Here is an 18,062-nt window from a genome sequence, read left to right on the forward strand (position 1 = left end):
GTCATTGTTCAAGACTGTTTTTAAAACCTTACAATGCTAATCTTTTCTTTTTTTCAGGTTGAGTTATAATTCGTATGCAAAAAACTGCACATGTATACAATTTGATGCATTTGGACATATTTATTCACTCATGTTACCATCACCACAATCAAGGTAATAAACATATCCATCACCTCCAAAAGTTTCCTTGTGTCCAATTGTTTTGTTTCAGTTTCTTGTTTGTTTGTTTGTCTGGGTGAGAAAACAACATCTTAACACACAGGTCTTTTCCTGTGAATGATCAATATTACGTGCTCCAGAAAAATTGGGACAAGCAGCCAACAAAAAACATTTTTGGAATACAAATGTTTCTCCCCAATTTTTAAAGTAACAAAATTTTAATGATTTCTGCATTAACCTAATTTAAGTATGGCATATTTACATTATTTATAGTTGTGAAGTAATACTGACTAAGCACTAAACATGCAGTATCAAGACTCTGGCTTAATTCTTAGTTCTAAAAAAATGTTGCAGGCTACGTTTTAATATAACACCCCCCTAAATTTCAAACGAGTCTCTGTGTAGTCGATAAAAAAAAGTCATAGTCAAAAAAATTATGATTAGAATCAAATCACCTCTAGTCACGATGTCTAATGGAGGATGATTAATAAGTTTAGGCGAATATTTGTATTCAGCACACTACTTACTGAATTATTTTCTGAAGATGAAGAAAATGTTTTTAATACTACACAGATAAAAATTAAAGTTTAAAAAATGCATAAACAAATCAAGACTAATGCACACTGTAGGTCTGGAAGATTCTTTTTTGGCAATTTGAAGAGGGTTGTTTCAGAGGACAGAGCTTCATGCATGAGAGCTTGAAAAGAACAACAAGGGAGGAGAGAAGAGGGACAGGAAGTGGGGGGAGAGAGAGAGGGAGAAGGCATATGGGGCAGAGAGGAGGGAAAGGAGGAGGGTGCCTCTGCGATCCAGGTTGGCCTCTGTTGGCATCTTGTCCACAGGGCATTTGTTTGTTCATGTTTGTCTCCCCCATTGGCCTGTGAGCTCCTAAAAGCCCAAGATCATGCCTTATTTTATATCCCCAAACCTCAGCACAGGCTGGGGAGAAAGGGCTGAGGGGAAAGTGGGAAAGAAGCAGTGGAGCATCCACTAGGTGCCAAGCCCCTCACAGGAGACACCGTGTCTCCCCAGGGACACATTGTGAGCCACTGAAGGAGAGAGAGCCTTGAGCTCCCAGGCTCCCCCGGGCTGCCTGGGACTGTGTGGATGACCTCACTATGCTCACCTGGTACAACTTCAAATGAGGTTAACACCCCATCCTCTCAGGAGTACTGCGATGACAGAAACAACCTCATGGCTAGATTTCTGTGCAGCCTGGCTTTCTGGACTCTGCTATCCTCGATAATTAGATCACTCTCCTGTTCAAGGCTGTTCCGTGGTTTTCTATTTTACACCAGGTTAAACCTTAATTAATCAACCTATCATTCAAGTTTCTTAAAAAATAAGTCCCCACTCTTTGCATTTCATTTTATTTCTGATTATTCTCTGACTTGTATATCCGGCTGGGCCAAGGCCTGAAATTCCTTCACAAACCGAACTGAGCCAAGCTGTCATGAGTGGGGTAACCAAGCACAGTGGCTACAAGCTCAGGCGCCAATGACTTGCCGAAGTTGGCAGAAAACCCAGCTCTGTCATTAATCAGCTCTGACCTTGAGCAAAAGTCTGTTTCCTTATGTATAAAATTAAGATATAATAGCGTCTACATCATAGTGATGTATTGAGGATAAAATTAAATAATGCATATAAGTGTTCATTTCTATTATGATGATATACTCCTATACTCTTGTTCTCCCCCATAACTGAAATCCCATTAAGGAAACTTTAGATTCCTTCTCTCTGCTTCTCAAACTAACAGATTTTTCAAAAAGAATATTTATCTTCCTCACCTAATTATAGTACAAACTTCAGTGATCTCCCTTCTATTTAACCTCTAGTATACGCTTAATACTTTTCACAATTCAGTGGCCCAATAAGTCTTTCAAGTAAATGTGGAGCCCAATTTCCCAAGAGGCTTCTTGGGAAGTTGTTGATCCTGACATCCTGTTCAAAAGCAGAACACATTTTCCCACAGAAAGCAATCTTACAGATGGTGGCGAGATGTAGTCGCCACTCTTTGGAACCTAACTACTATTTATTTTTCCACTGTTTTATTTTGATCCACATCTGTTTCATATGTGTTAGAACCTGCCCCAAGAGGACCTGTAGAGAGAGCATAGGCTCTTCTGAGTTGAAATGCTGAGGTCTGATCTCAGCCCATTCTCTTACTAGCATTGTACCAGGAGCTCATTCAATCCTTTTGAACCAAAATTTCCACACCTGTAAAATAAGGATCAGAGCAGAGTTGGTGAGATAACAGGGGAAAGCTGCTGCTGCTTCTGAGCATACGACTCCTGAAGCAGCACTTTTCTAACCATATAGAAAGAGGCTTCTCTGTGAAAGCAAGACCTTGAGACACTAAGAAAAGACGGACAAACTGTGGAATCTCTTTATATGAGTTCACTCTTCTACAAACAAAGTTTGCTATGATTCCTTCTGGCTTTACATAAGTTTGAAAGTAGTTTGTTTTGTTTTGTTTTTGAATAAAATGGATGGGGTTGGGCATATATGTCCAATATAAATATCAATAAGCTCTACAATAGAAATAAACTATAACTATAAATAAAGATAATAATACATATCAACCTGAAAGTATATGTGCTCTATTTCTGCAAAATTACTGAAACCAGATTAACAAGAATTATTTCAAAACAATGAAATTAACTCCACCAGCACAAACATGTCTATAATGATAATAATTACCTAAAGTTATATTTTAAATTTTAAAAAAGAATTATATTTCTTCACTAAATCCAAAATAGTCTCAAAGAAGATTTTATGAACAACTCGCTGAAAGGGGGGGTAGGGGTGGGAGTCTTGGAGCTTTACTCAACTCACTGTAGTAATGATATACAGAAAACAGCCCCCTCTACTGAAGTGTCTGTCTAGTGAAACAGGCTGCCATCTGATCAAAAATTTCATCTATGTGACTTATTAGTTAACTGGAAAGCTGATACCATTTAAGCTACTACTTCAAAAACAAACAAACAAACCAGTAAAGAGGAATTCACATAAACAGCTACTCACAAAGCAAATCAAATAACAGCTCTTACCCAGACCTGTCCACTTTGATTATCATCAGTCAGCCAAAATGAATATGCTCAATTAAACTAAATTTTTCTACATTTTATGGTAAAAAGCTGTCAGCTGACTGTCACAAATGTTAATGCTAATACATTTAAACTTATTGGAATATTTTACTCAAAAAGGTGCAAGGAATACTAACTCAAGTATGTTGCTATTGCATGTCATTTTGTTAAAGCAGATTTTGTGTAAACATAACTACAGCATCTTTAGTTATCAAGGATTATAAGCATCTCAAAACCATAGTGTCAGACACTCAGAAATGCTGGTTTACAATTGTGCCATTACCTATTTAGGAGTGAAATACTGAGTTAAAACAATGTTAGTGGTCAAAGAATCATTAAGCAATCCTTCATCATAACTTTCACAGTGGGTGGTCTGTAAAATGATCAAGAATAATATGCTGCATTCCACGGCTGCAGAGGTCAGCTTCTGCATACAAATCTTTGCAGGAAGAAAAAGGCCTTCAGAAAAGTGGGCCATTCATCTGCACCAAGTTCAGAGAATTTCCAGCATGGTGAAAAGATATGTTATGCAAGCACATAGATGTATTCAGTGGGGGTAGACAGAACCAGCTACATGGAGACTACAAAGGAGCCCTCCCATGGCTCATGAATAAGTCGAGGAAATGATCAGAAAAAAAAGGAGAGAGATGTTTAGACAGATGGCCCACTTAAAATGCCTGAGACAGGGCATAAGCAATTTTAATGAAACTTTAGATCTAGCGTATGAATTGTGTCTTATTTCCTCCAGGAAAAAAAAAAAAAACCCAAAGAAGACAAAAATTCAACAATTCGCTGAAAACCCCACTTTTAGCAAGTTGGGATGGAGGAAGAGTTTTATTAGTGTGATAAATTCACATAAAATTCTTCACAGAGCCATCAGCTATCAAAATGAATACACAAAGCATGGAATGAACAGATTAAAAGAATTTTAAACAGAAGTCTACTGCCAAACCAAACAAAAATCTAAGCCTTATTATGTGAGAACTTACAACACTCCAACATTAAAGTTCATCACTGCAGAAGAAAGATAAAAGCAGCATTTTCAGAGAACCTCTTCAAAGCTAGAACTTGTCATAGTGGAGGAATAGACTTCAGACTGTATGCAGTTTAAAATGTGTACATTAGAATGTAGGACACTGTGTAGAAGAATGTGTATCACAAAATAGTGCTAGAAAGAGTTAAGGAACATTACCAAGTCTGGAGTCTCAGCATTACACAAATGATATCTGAATCTACAAATGGATAGTATGACTTATAATCTTAAACACATTTTAATATTACACAAACCCTATTTTCTTCTTCCACCAGTAAGGGTTTATGGTTCTCAATTTGAACTTTGGGCACAACTAGTGAAGAAAGACAATGATGGTGGTGATTAACCCATCACCCCTGCAGGCCCTAGAGTCTGACTGATTGATCACCGACCACAAAAGCTACATGACCTTTACAAGTTACTATACTCCTTGTGCCTCAGTTTCCTTGTCAGTAAGACAAAGACAATAAGAATACTTAATTCACGTGTTGATTAAATGAAATAAAAGGTATAAAATGGTTAGACTGGTGCTTGGCACATAAAGGCTAAATAAGAGACACTATCATCATTATCATAATTTGGTGCAATAATATCTGAAGTCCACCTCTATTATTTTAACAACCTGTTATTCAATATTAATATATAATTTACATACAGTGAAATTCAAAAACCTTAAGTTCCATCATTTATCTTCCCCACAACAGTTCAACAATAGTGTCACATAAACAAACTTCAAAAATATGCACTCTCGTGTGTGGTTTTTGCCCACTATAATTCTTCTGAGGTTCATTCAAGTTGAATCATTCATTCTTTTTCGATTGCAGAGTAGTACTCTACTGTATAATACAAGCATACTAAAATGTGTTCACCCTTTTGTTGATGGGCATTTGGGTTGTTTCCAGTTTGGGACTCTTATGAACAAAGCCACTATAAACATTCTTTGTACAAGTCTTTTTTGAGGACTTACGTTTTCATTTCTTGTGCGTAAAAAATCTAAGAGTGGAAATTCTACAGTGAACGTATGTTTAATTTTACAAAAACTGCCAAACTGTTTTCCAAAGTATTAAAACATACCTATACTCCCTTCAGCAATGGAGTTTGCTCCACAGCATTGCCACCATTTGCCTGTGTTAGTCCTACTCTAGCCAGACTGGAGGCTGAGAAACCACAACTCTTCATATGCATTTCCCTTAGGACTAATAATGTTGAACACCTACACATTAGTGCTTATTGGCCACTTGTATTCAAGATTTTGCCCATTTTGTATTAGGATGTTGGCATTATTATTACCGATTTGCAGGAGTTCTTTACTTCAGATAGAAAGCCTTTGTCAGATTTATGTATTATTAATATGTTCTCCCCCTCTGTGGCTTGCTTATTAATTTTCTTAAAAAATCTTACCTTCAGGAGAATTTTTAATTAAAAAATTAATTTTTAATCTTTTACAGCAGTTTAAGGTTTTCAGAAAACTTCAGCAGGAAGCACAAAGATTTTCCTAAACATACCCTCACTCACCCCACCCGACACAGTGTCCCTGTTAATTAACATCCTGCATTAGTGCAGTACATCTGTGACAACTGATGAACCAAAGCTGATGCATTATTATTATTAACTAATGTCCATAGGGATCACTGTTTCTGTTGTACATTCTAGGGTCTGAACAAATGTATTAGGACATGTATCTACCATTAAAGTATCATACAGAATAGTTGCACTGCTCTAAAGTATCCCGTGCTCTACCTATTCAACCTCCCATCCTCACCCCCGCCGAATCCCTGACACCACTGATCTTTACTGTCTCCAGTTTTGCCTTTTCCAGAATGTTGTACAGCTAGAATCATACGGAACGTAGCCTTTTCAGATTGGCTTCTTTTCGTTTAGCATTATGCATTTAAGGTTCCTCCATGTCTTTTGTAATTACAGAAGAAATATTCTTAAAGAAAACGCCATCATGCTAGAAGATACAATGATGTCTCATTTTAATTCCTAAAATTTGAACTTCTTTTACACCATCAGGAAAATAAATTCTTAAATATAACATATATAATAATTTTTAAAAATTGTAAACAGCTTTAGTGACATAAAATTCACACATCATAAACTGAACTCACCTGAAGTGTACAATGCATTGGTTTTTAGTATATTCACAGAGTTGTGTATCCATCACCACAACCAATTTTAAAACATTTTCATAACCCCAAAAGGAAACTTTGGACCCATTAGCGGTCATTTCACATTTCCCCCTCTGGCCTATGCAGCTACTAATGCACACTCTATTTCTACACTTTGCTTATTCTAGACATTTCATATATAATGAATCATAAAATTTGTAGTCTTTTGTGCCTGCCTTATTTCATTTAGCATAGTGTTTTCAAATTTCACTCATGTTGTATGAAGTATCTCATTTATTTTTATTACTGAATAATATTCCATTCTATAAATACACCACATTTTATTTAACATTATATATCTATTAATCACTTCATGGACGTTTCCACTGCCTGCTTATTATGAAAAATGCCCACTATGAACATTTGTATACAACATTCGTGTGGACATATGGGTTAATCTCCCTTGGGTATATATAGCTGAGAGTGGAATAGCTGGGTCATGTGATGCTGTCTTACATTTTGAGAAACTGCCAAATTATTTCCAGGTTTGCATCATTTTACTCATAAATTTCCACCTGGAATGTATAAGTGTCCCAATTTCTCCACATCATCAGCAACACTTTGTTATTGTCTTTTTGATTATAGTCAGCCTAGTGTATGTAAAGTGGTATCTCATTTTGATTTTGATTTGCATTTCCCTAATAACTAGTGATGCTGAGCATCTTTTCATGGGCTTGTTGACCATTTGTATATCTCCGCTGGAAAAATTTATATTCATTCCTTTGCCCATTTTCTAATTGGGTTGTCTTTTTTATTATTGAGTTATAAGAATTCTTTATATATTCTAGACAAAAATCTCTTATCAAATATATGATTTGCAAGTATTTTCCTCCATTCTGTAGGCTGTCTTTTCACTTACTTGATGCTGTCCTTTAAAACACAAAAACTCTTAATTTTGATGCAATACAATTTATCTATTTTTTTTCTTTTGTTGCTTATGCACTTGGCTCTTACATAAGAAATCACTGACTAACCAAAAGTAACAAAGATTAACTCCTATGTTTCCTTCTAAGAGTTTTGTAGCTTCGCTCTTAGTTTCATGCTTTTTTTAAAAGTTCATTTTTGTGCACAGTGTAGGGAGGGATCCAACTTCAATTTCTGACATGGAGATATCCAGCTACCCCAGCAGCATTTATTGAAAACAATTATTCTTTACCCATTGGATTGTCTTCATAATACCTGTTGAAATCAGCTGATCATACTGTAACAATTTATTTCTGGACTCTTAGTTCTATTCCATTGATCAACACATCTACTATTCCTATGCCAGTACCACACTGTCTTGATTACTGTAACTTTGTACTAAGTTTTGAAATTGGGAAGTATGAGTCCCCCAGTTTTGTTCTTCTTTTTGGAGATTGGTTTGGTTATGCTGAATCTCTTGCATTTTCGTACAAATTTTGGAATATGATTATTTCTGCAGAAAAACACAGCTGGGGTTTAATAGGGATTGCATCAAATCTGTATGTCAGTAATATTAGGTCCTCTGATCTGTGAATGTGGTATGCTAACCCATTTATTTAAATTGTCTTTATTTCAACCATTGTTTTGTAGTTTTCGGTACACCAGTCTTACACTTCTTTTTAAAAAAATTTTGTGCTTAAGTATTGTATTCTTTTTGGTGCTTCTGTAAAATAAAATTGTTTTGTTAATTTTATTTTTGGTTGTAACACCGCTATTGCATAAAAATAAAATTGACATTTATATATCATTCTTATATTCCACAACCTTGCAAAAGTCATTTATTAGTTCTAATAGGTTTTTTTGTGAATTCCTTAAGATTTTCTACATACAAGATCATGTCACCTGCAAACAGAGATAGTTTTACTTCTTCCCCATCTTGATACCTTTAATTCTTCTTGCCAAACTGCCCAAGCTAGGAACTCTAGTACAATGTTGAAAAAAGTAACAGCAAATTTCCTTGTCTTATTCCTGACCTTAGCAGAAAAAACATTCAGTTGTATACCACTAAATATGATGTTAGCTGTGGATTTTTCGTAGATGGCCTTCATTAGGTTGAGGAAGTTCCTTTCTATTCCTAATTGGTTTTGAGTGTTTTGGTTTTCTCTTTTTTACTAGATTTATTTATTTATTTTGGCTGCATGGGGTCTTCGTTGTTGCATACAGGCTTTCTCTCTAGTTGTGGCGAGCGGGGGCTACTCTTCGTTGCAGTGCACGGGCTTCTCATTGCAGTAGCTTCTCTTGCTGTGGAGCATGGGCTCTAGGCACACGGGCTTCAGTAGTTGCGGAACGCGGGCTCAGTAGTTGTGGCTTGCGGGCTCTAGAGCGCAGGCTCAGTAGTTGTGACGCACGGGCTTCATTGCTCCGCGGCAGGTGAGGTCTTCCCGGACCAGGGCTCGAACCCGTGTTCCCTGCATTGGCAGGAGGATTCTTAACCACTGCACCACCAGGGAAGTCCCTGGTTGAATGTTTTTATCATGAAAGGCTGCTGGATTTTGCCAAACGTTTTTCCTGCATTTATTGAAATAATTCTGTGATTTTTCCCCTTTACTCTATTAACATGATTTGTCACATTGATTGTTTTTTGGATGTTAAACCAACTGTGTATACGTAGGATAAAACTCACTTGGTTATGGTATATAATCATTTTATATATTCATGAATTTAGTTTGCTAGAATTTTGTTGAGGATTTTTTGCATTAATATATATGAGGGATATTGGTCTTCAGTTTTTTTTTAACATCTTTATCAGGATTTGGTATCATGGTAATACTGGCCATGGAGAATGAGTTGCAAATTTTATCCTTCTTTTCTATTTTTGGAAGAGTTTGTGAAAGATTAGTATTAATTTCTTTCTAAATACTTCACTGAATTCACCAGTGAAGCCATCTAATCCTGGGTTTCTTCTTTCTAGGAAATTTTGTGATGACTAATTCAATCTCTTTCAGGTCTATTCAGATTTTCTATTTCCTCTTGAGTTAGTGTCAGTAGCTTGCATCTTTCTCCAAATTTCTCCATTTTATCGAAGTTGGCATGCAATTGTTCTCATTATTTCCTTATAATCCTTTTAATTTCTGTAAGGTCTGTATGTATAATCCCTATTTCATTACTGATTTTAGCTATTTGAGTCTCTCTCTCTCTTGGCCAGTCTACCTAAAAGTTTGTCATTTCTGCTGATCTTTCCAAGGACCAAATTCTGCTTTTACTGATCTCTTCTATTGTTGTTCTATTCTCTATTTCATTTATTTCCTCTCTGATCTTTAGTATTTTCTTCCCTCTGCTTGCTTTGGGTTTAGTTTGCTCTTCTTTTCCTATTTTCCTAAAGTGGAAGATGAGGTGACTGATATTAGATCTTTTTTAATATGTGTTTACAGCTCTAAATTTCCCTCTAACCACTGCTTTAGATGCATCACATAAGTTTTTTTTTTTTTTGGTGGTACGCGGGCCTCTCACTGTTGAGGCCTCTCCCGTCGCGGAGCACAGGCTCCGGACGCGCAGGCTCAGCGGCCATGGCTCACGGGCCTAGCCGCTCCACGGCATGTGGGATCTTCCCGGACCGGGGTACGAACCCGTGTCCTCTGCATCGGCAGGCGGGCTCTCAGCCACTGTGCCACCAGGGTAGTCCCTCCCATAAGTTTTTGAATGTTCTGATCTTGTTTTAATTCATTTCAAAGTATTTTATAATTTCTTTGTGATTTCTTCTTCATCCTATTAGTTATTTAGGAGTGAATTATTTAATTTCCACAAATTTGTGAATTTCCAAAATTTTTTTTGTTGATTTCTAATTTCATTCAACTGTGGTTGGAGAACATCTGTAAGATTTCAATCTCATTGAATTTATCAAGGCTTGTTCTATGGCCTAGCATATGACATGGTTTATCTTGGAAAATGTTACCCATGCACTTGAGAAGTTGCATGTTCTCCAGTTGAATGTCCTGTTCTAAATGGATAACTATTAGATCTATTTGGTTTACAGTGTTGTACAAGTCTTCTACTTCCTTGTTGATCGTATCTAGTTGTTCTATCCATTACTGAAAGTGGGGTATTAAAATCTCCAACTATTATTGTTGAATCGTTAATTTCTCCTTTCAGTTGTCTCAGTTTTGCTTCATATATTTGGGGATTGTGTTATTGGGTAACATATACGTTCAAACTCATTATAGCTTTCTCAAGGACTGATTGTTTTATCATTATAAAATATCCCTCTGTCTCCAGTAACAATTTTTGTCTTAAAATTATGTTGACTGATATTAGTATTATTAATAATACTTATACTAGTATTACAAACATAGTATGTCTGATAACTCTCTCCTTTTACCTTCAGCCTACTGTGTCTTTGAGTCAAAGTATATCTATTGATGAAAGCATATAATTTGATCTTTTTTTTTTTAACGTCCTTATTGGAGTATAATTGCTTTACAATGGTATGTTAGTTTCTGCTTTATAACAAAGTGAATCAGCTGTTGATCTTGCTTTTTATCCCCTATACCAATATCTGCCCTTGACTGGGGTGCTTATTCTATTTATTGATATGTTAAATATACTTCCTCATTAAGCAGGATTTATTTTTTGCTTTTACATTTACTTTTTGCTTTCTATCTCATATCTTTTTTGTTCTTCTATTCCTACATCACTGTCTTCTTTTGTTTAAATAGATATTTCCTAGCGTACCAATTTAATTCCCTTGATGTTTCATATACTATTTTCAAAAGCTATTTTCTTAGTGGTTACCTTAGGGATTACAATTAGCACCTTATATTTAGCCACCATAGTTTGGATTAATGCTAACCTAATTGCAAAAGGATACAGAAAATTTGCTCTGATACAGCTTTGTTTTCCCTACCGTTTGTCTTCCTGTTGTCATACAAATTATATCTGTACATATTGTGTGCCTATCAATTTAGAACTATAATTACTGCATTATGCAGTTGTCTTTTAAATCAGACAGAAAACAAAAAGATTACAAAGTAAAAATACATTTATATTGTCTTTTATATTTACTGATGTAGTAATCTTTAACCAGTGCTCTTTTTTTTTTTTGGAGGGTTTTCATTTTTGTTTTTAATGACTAACCTTGCTTTTTGTCACTTGGTAACCAGTGCTCTTTTTAATTCACATGTATTTAACAGTTTCTGTTTAATGTCCTTCCATTTCACCCTGAAGAACTTCCTTTCATATTTCTTGTTGGATAGGTCTGCTAGCATTGGATTCTCTTGGGCTTTGTTCAGAATGTCTTGACGTCTCCTTCATGTTTACAAGACAGTTTTGCTGGATATGGCGTTCTTTATTGACATTCCTTTTTTTTTTTTTTTTTAATTCTTCAGCACTTTATATATACCATCCCATTCTCTTCTGGACAACCTGGTGATGTCCAGAAGAGAATGTGAGCTCTTAACCTTATTGAGGATCCCATTTACATGATGACCCATTTTTCTCATGCTACTGTTAACATTCTTTTTGGGTTTTGACAGTTTGACTATGCTGTGTGTAGGTGTAGATATCTTTGAGCTTATTAAGCTTCGTTTTTTTTTGTTTGTTTGTTTGTTTTTTGCAGTACGCAGGCCTCTCACTGTTGTGGCCTCTCCCGTTGTGGAGCACAGGCTCCGGACGCGCAGGCTCAGCAGCCATGGCTCATGGACCCAGCCGCTCCGTGGCATGTGGGATCTTCCCGGACCAGGGCACGAACCCGTGTCCCCTGCATCGGCAGACGGACTCTCAACCACTGCGCCACCAGGGAAGCCCTAAGCTTCTTGAATGTGCAGATTAATGTTTTTCATCAAATTTGGGATGTTTTCAGTCACTTTTTTAAAAAATAATTCTACGGCATTTCTATTTATTGACTGATTGATTGATTGGCTGTGTTGGGTCTTCGTTTCTGTGCAAGGGCTTTCTCTAGGCACAGCGAGCGGGAGCTACTCTTTTTTTTTTTTTTTTTTTTTTTTTTGCGGGGGCTACTCTTCATCGCTGTGTGCGGGCCTCTCACTGTCACGGCCTCTCTTGTAGCGGAGCACAGGCTCCAGACGCGCCGGCTCAGCAGTTGTGGCTCACGGGCCTAGTTGCTCCGCAGCATGTGGGATCTTCCCAGACCAGTAACCCATGTCCCCTGCACCGGCTGGCAGACTCTCAACCACTGCACCACCAGGGAAGCCTGCAGTCACGCTTTCCTTAAATATTCTTTCTGCTCCTTTATCTTTCTTCTCTTCTGCTTCTGGGACTCTCAGCATGTATGTTGGTATATCTGATGGTGTCCTAAGGATCTCTGAGGCTCTGCTCATTTTTCTTCAGTTTTCTTTCTGTTCCTCACACTGGATAATCTCAATTGATATGTCTTCAAATTTGCTGATTGCTTCTTCTGCCGCTCAAATCTACTGTTGAGTTCCTCAGTGCATTTTTTCACTGTGGGCACTGTAATTTCATCTCTAGAATTTTTATTTGCTTTTTAAAAAAAATCATTTCTTTTACTGATATTTTCTATTTAATGAGATATGATTGCCCTACTTTCCCTTAATTCTTCATATCGGGTTTCCTTCAGTCCTTTCAACAATTTTTTTTTTTTGTACGGTATGCAGGCCTCTAACTGTTGTGGCCTCTCCCGTTGTGGAGCACAGGCTCCAGACGCGCAGGCTCAGTGGCCATGGCTCACGGGCCTAGCTGCTCCGCGGCATGTGGGATCTTCCCGGACCGGGGCACGAATCCATGTCCCCTGCATCGGCAGGCGGACTCTCAACCACTGCGCCACCAGGGAAGCCCCTTTCAACATATTTTTAACAGGTTATTAAAGATCACTGTATAGTAAGTACAACATTTGGGCCCCTCTTAGGCAGTTTCTATTGACTTTTATCCTGTGAATGGGCCATACTTGCATGTTTCTTTTTTTTTTTTTTTTTTTTGCGGTACGTGGGCCTCTCACTGCTGCGGCCTCTCCCGTCGCGGAGCACAGGCTCCGGATGCGCAGGCTCAGCGGCCATGGCTCACGGGCCCAGCCGCTCCGCGGCACTTGGGATCCTCCCGGACCGGGGCATGAACCCGCGTCCCCTGCATCGGTAGGCGGAGTCTCAAACACTGCGCCACCAGGGAAGCCCTGCATGTTTCTTTACATGTCTTGTAATTTTTTTTATTGAAAATGGGTCATTTAGATAATGTGGCACACCTGCAAATGATATTCTCGTCCCCTCACCAGGACAATCTGGACTTTTCCTCTAGCCATCTTCAGAGTTGATAATTATCTGTTTAATGTCTACATATCTCACTCTATTTTAAGCTTCCTAAAGGGCAGAAACTGTTTTATTATTACTCTAAGCCCAAGCATCTTATCACAAGGAGTACTATTTGTTATCTTTGGAACAATTTAATAACTCTAATTTTAAAGGTAGAAAGTTATCATTATAATACATATTCAGGAAATTACTCTAATGACAGAAAGTGACCTTTGTAAAGTAGATGATCAGGATATTGGTCATTTAAACCAATGTTATCTAGATTCAGGGCTGTTACATATGAACATTCAAGGTATGAAATTAGTCTGACACACTGTGAGAAAATAGAAATCCCAATGAGCACTAAATCATAAACAACTTTTTAAAAAAGTAAACTAAAAAAGTGGTATAAAAGAAAAAAAAGGCAGCTTAATTCAGAGTTTATCCTACAGATTAATGTGAAAACTTCAGTGATTGTAATAATGGAAAATAAGGATACTTAAATAGCTACTATGCTAATATTTTTTAAAAATAACAATGTTTTCAAACAACATGGGTTACTAGTCTCTGCCTTTCCTTTTCTTACACATTTCTTTATATTTCTCAGAATATTCCAAATTTCATAAAATTTATTCACAGAACAAATTTTACTGAAACTATTATTTGGGATAAAGTTGAAAAGGTAGCTCTGTAAGTAGAAATTCAAATCTATTCAAATCAAAGAATCAAGATGTAAACACAATGCATTTTCAACGCTCACTAATATATAATACACACGCAGAAAAAAACATTTTACTGAAAAATCATGTAATGTCTTCAAAAGATATATTTCTCCATGTGTACCAATTCCATTACTCTTGCATTTTTACCCAACTCAAAATCTCTCTAAACTACCTTTAAAGCTTTTTTTGAAACAAGGCTGAACATAAATACTAATATTCCTCCATTACCTATATAGCAAACTGCCTTACACAGATCAGGTCAGTTGGATTTTTAATAATAGTTTTTGAATTATGTAAATTAATCATTTGACATTTTACTATGAATGCGTGATAGTGTTGATTTCATTTCAATTCCAAAATCAAGGATTTCATTATCCTATAAAACATATCCAGAGTTCAAAGTATTTAAGGGGGGTTAAACAAAATGCAAACATTTAATGCAATATTAAGCATGTGAAATAAAAACTTGATGGCCTAAAGAAAGCATGCTATGCTGTTACCCTGGTGACAGGTTAAAAAAGGGATTGTGAGCTGAATAGCTGTATGATATGAAATTAAAATGTTTCACATTGAACAATCCAAAATGAATTGGGAAAGGTTAGAGTAGAGGAGAGAGAAATCAATTCTCCAATGGCAATGGGTGAATGGGAAAGAAGTATGAATAGGATTTGCCAGTGGGGTGCAACAGCTGCCAAATATCCTGCAGCCAAAGAATTACAATAATACTGATGAAGTGTGCAAGAGCTTTTGGAATCATTGCAGGGAACAGAGTAATTCTCCTTCAATAATGAGGCTATTCAGTCTTCCATTCAGCTCTTACAGAATTAAAAAAAAAAAGAAAGAAAGAAAAATATTTTAAAACGTAATATTTAGCAAAAAGTGTATAAATATGACATCCACTTAATATTTTGCGCTTAGTCTCAGGTTTCTAAATAGTCCAAGACACAGTCATATTAAGTAACTGAAAATATCACAACAGAGATATTAAAAAGTAAGGCTAGCGTAAAGGATGATGATTGAATTGACATTTTCTTCCCTCTTGGCGCTTTTAGGGGACTTATTTGCTTAAATGAAAGTAGATATTTCCAGAAGCATATTATAGCTATGTATGTTCGTGAGCATACACCAAAAGTACTGTTGTTAATTATATACTTAGTTATCAGAACATCAATTTCATTGTCATAATGAAGTAGATTATCTGAGAACATAAATGAAACAAGTATGATATAAAAGTTGTCATTTGTTGTCACAGACGGTATAAATGTGTTAATAATTTGATATGTCCTTTTAAATTCAGAAATACTTAAGTAAAAGAATCAATATGCACTGTCCACAGTACTTGCTCTTCCTTGGGAATTACTTTCACATGGCTATTTTTTTTTTCTGTTTCTTTCCCCAGTTATATTTCATTGATTATGATCATATTTCAAAACCTTAAACTTTTATCATCTAACTGAAAACTTAATAATGGGTGAATGAATTATAAATCTAAAACCAGGAAACGTTCTTTTTTAACAGCAGGGGAAAAAACACACACACACACACAGATAATTGCATCTGTCAGGTAAAAATCAGTAAAAAATTGATTCTCCATTTTATCAGGAAGCCAGATGAGGAAAGAAAATACCATACAAATGTAGACACAATGACTGCAATTCAAGTGACTGTACTTTCCCATTATGCTACTGTGACTAAAAGAGTTAAACTGATGGCAGGCTATGTAGCCAGTCAAGATACTAGATAATATATATGTTCTACTCAGTAGGAGCTCAAAGTGGTGGTTGTACACTGACTCCATACACCCAAAGTAATCCTCCACAAAAGTGAACGCTACATTTTTAAAAACCTTTCAGGGCTTCCCTGGTGGCGCAGTGGCTGGGCATCTGCCTGCCGATGCAGGGGCACAGGTTCGTGCCCCAGTCCGGGAGGACCCCACATTCCACGGAGCAGCTGGGCCTGTGAGCCATGGCCACTGAGCCTGCGCGTCTGGAGCCTGTGCTCCACAACGGGAGAGGCCACAACAGTGAGAAGCCCACGTACCGCCAAAAAAAAAACCAAAAAAAACCTTTCAGACTGAAGTCTTTCATCAGTATTATCACAGGCCATAGTGAAGGTGTTCCATTTCCTAAGTCTTTAACTTCTGCTCAAGTATCAAGAGAGAAAATAGAGGGTTTACGTAGAAACCAGAAAGTAAAAGGGTCAGCCTCATGCAATCCAATTAGGATCAGAGCTGAAAAAGATTTCAGGAGGACTCATCCAATCCAACACTGCCATTTCTCAGAGGAGGAAACTGAAGTCAAAAGTTGAAGCATTTTGCACAAAGACTTTACCACCTTGATACTTAGTAGTGGTGCTGGGACCAAAATCCTGACTCCTGACACTTTACTCGGTGCTGGTTCCACTGCACCACACCAAATACTGTGACATTTCAGTGCCAGATGAAGGAGCCAAAAGAACCAAAGACGATACAATTTTCCTAGCCTGAATGACTGAATAGAAGGACTGCCATAAATAAAAGAAGCTACACAGAATTCTGTGTGCACATCTACAGTGTTGAATAGATGTGGGGTGCACCATCGCACTCTGCACTGCCAGGGACCACCAATACCACATAGCCTAATGCAAATTAATTCGCAGATTTATCAATCCTATATGAGCAAGATTTTCCATTGTATGTTAATTTTTTTTAAGTACTAATGTTGCAGTCCTGGAAAACCACTTATTCAAAAACCAATACAGAGAAATGTGGACAACATAATAGTATGTAAAAAGAAAAACAAAGACACTCTTTCCAAGAGAATGGTCCATTTTCTGTAAAATCTAAATAATACATTAACTATATGTACATAAATATAGAAACCCTAAGAGCTGCCAGTACTTGCAGTCTCCAATTTCTCTCTTCCCATGTTTTCTTGAACCCTCATCAGTTCAACTTTAACGACCACGTCCCACTCAACATTCCTGAAAACTGCTTGTCAAGGTCTCCTATGACCCCCACATTGAGAAATTCAATGGTCAATAGTCATTCTTGTATGTGACATATTTCAGTTGAACACTCTTTTCTTCTCTTGGTTCTCTGAACTCCACCTCCGACTACTTTTCTATCTCTCTCCTCTGCCGTTCCTTCTCAGTCTCCTTTGCTGGATCTGCCTGATCTTCCTGACTTGTTAATGTGGGGTATCCCAGGGCAGGCCCAGGACCTCTGCTCCCAACTGGTCTCCCAGCTTCCACTGTTACCCCTTTTGAGGCATGTACATCAATGCAGGCACAATGATCTTGTTATTACATATGTCACATCAAGCTCTGCTTTGCTGAAGACCCTGCAAGGGCTCCCCATTCCTAGAAGACCACCTATCACAACTCCATCTCTACTACTCTATGGCTTCCTCCCTCCTCTCAAATTGCATTTGCCTCCTTGCCATTTCTCAAACAGGCCGACATACTTGACCTCAGGTGCTTTTTACATTAGCTGTCTCCTCTGATTAGAAGGTCCTTCCTCCAGATATTCACATGACTCACTCCTTTCCTCCTTCAGGTCTTTGCTCTAATGTGAATCTTCCCATCCTGCTAATCCAACCTGCCATCCACTTCGCTGCAATCCAAATTTAAAAACTATAACTAGGCCACCATCCACCCCAGGATGTTCTATATCCCTTCCCTGTTTTGTTTTTCACCGAAGTATTTATCATCACTTGATGTATTGCTACATCTGTTTTGTCTGTCTACCTTCTACT

At 37.2% G+C, this 18,062-nt stretch overlaps 1 protein-coding gene across 10 annotated transcripts in view; it reads right to left on the reverse strand.

Moving 5' to 3' along the window:
- The window catches only part of PCCA (propionyl-CoA carboxylase subunit alpha), a 385,988-nt gene that overhangs the window by 155,994 nt on the left and 211,932 nt on the right, over nucleotides 1–18,062 (reverse strand). The gene's annotated exons all lie outside the window — the stretch shown is intronic.

This window comes from Orcinus orca, chromosome 18 (assembly GCF_937001465.1).
Source record: "Orcinus orca chromosome 18, mOrcOrc1.1, whole genome shotgun sequence".
NCBI lineage: Eukaryota > Metazoa > Chordata > Mammalia > Artiodactyla > Delphinidae > Orcinus > Orcinus orca.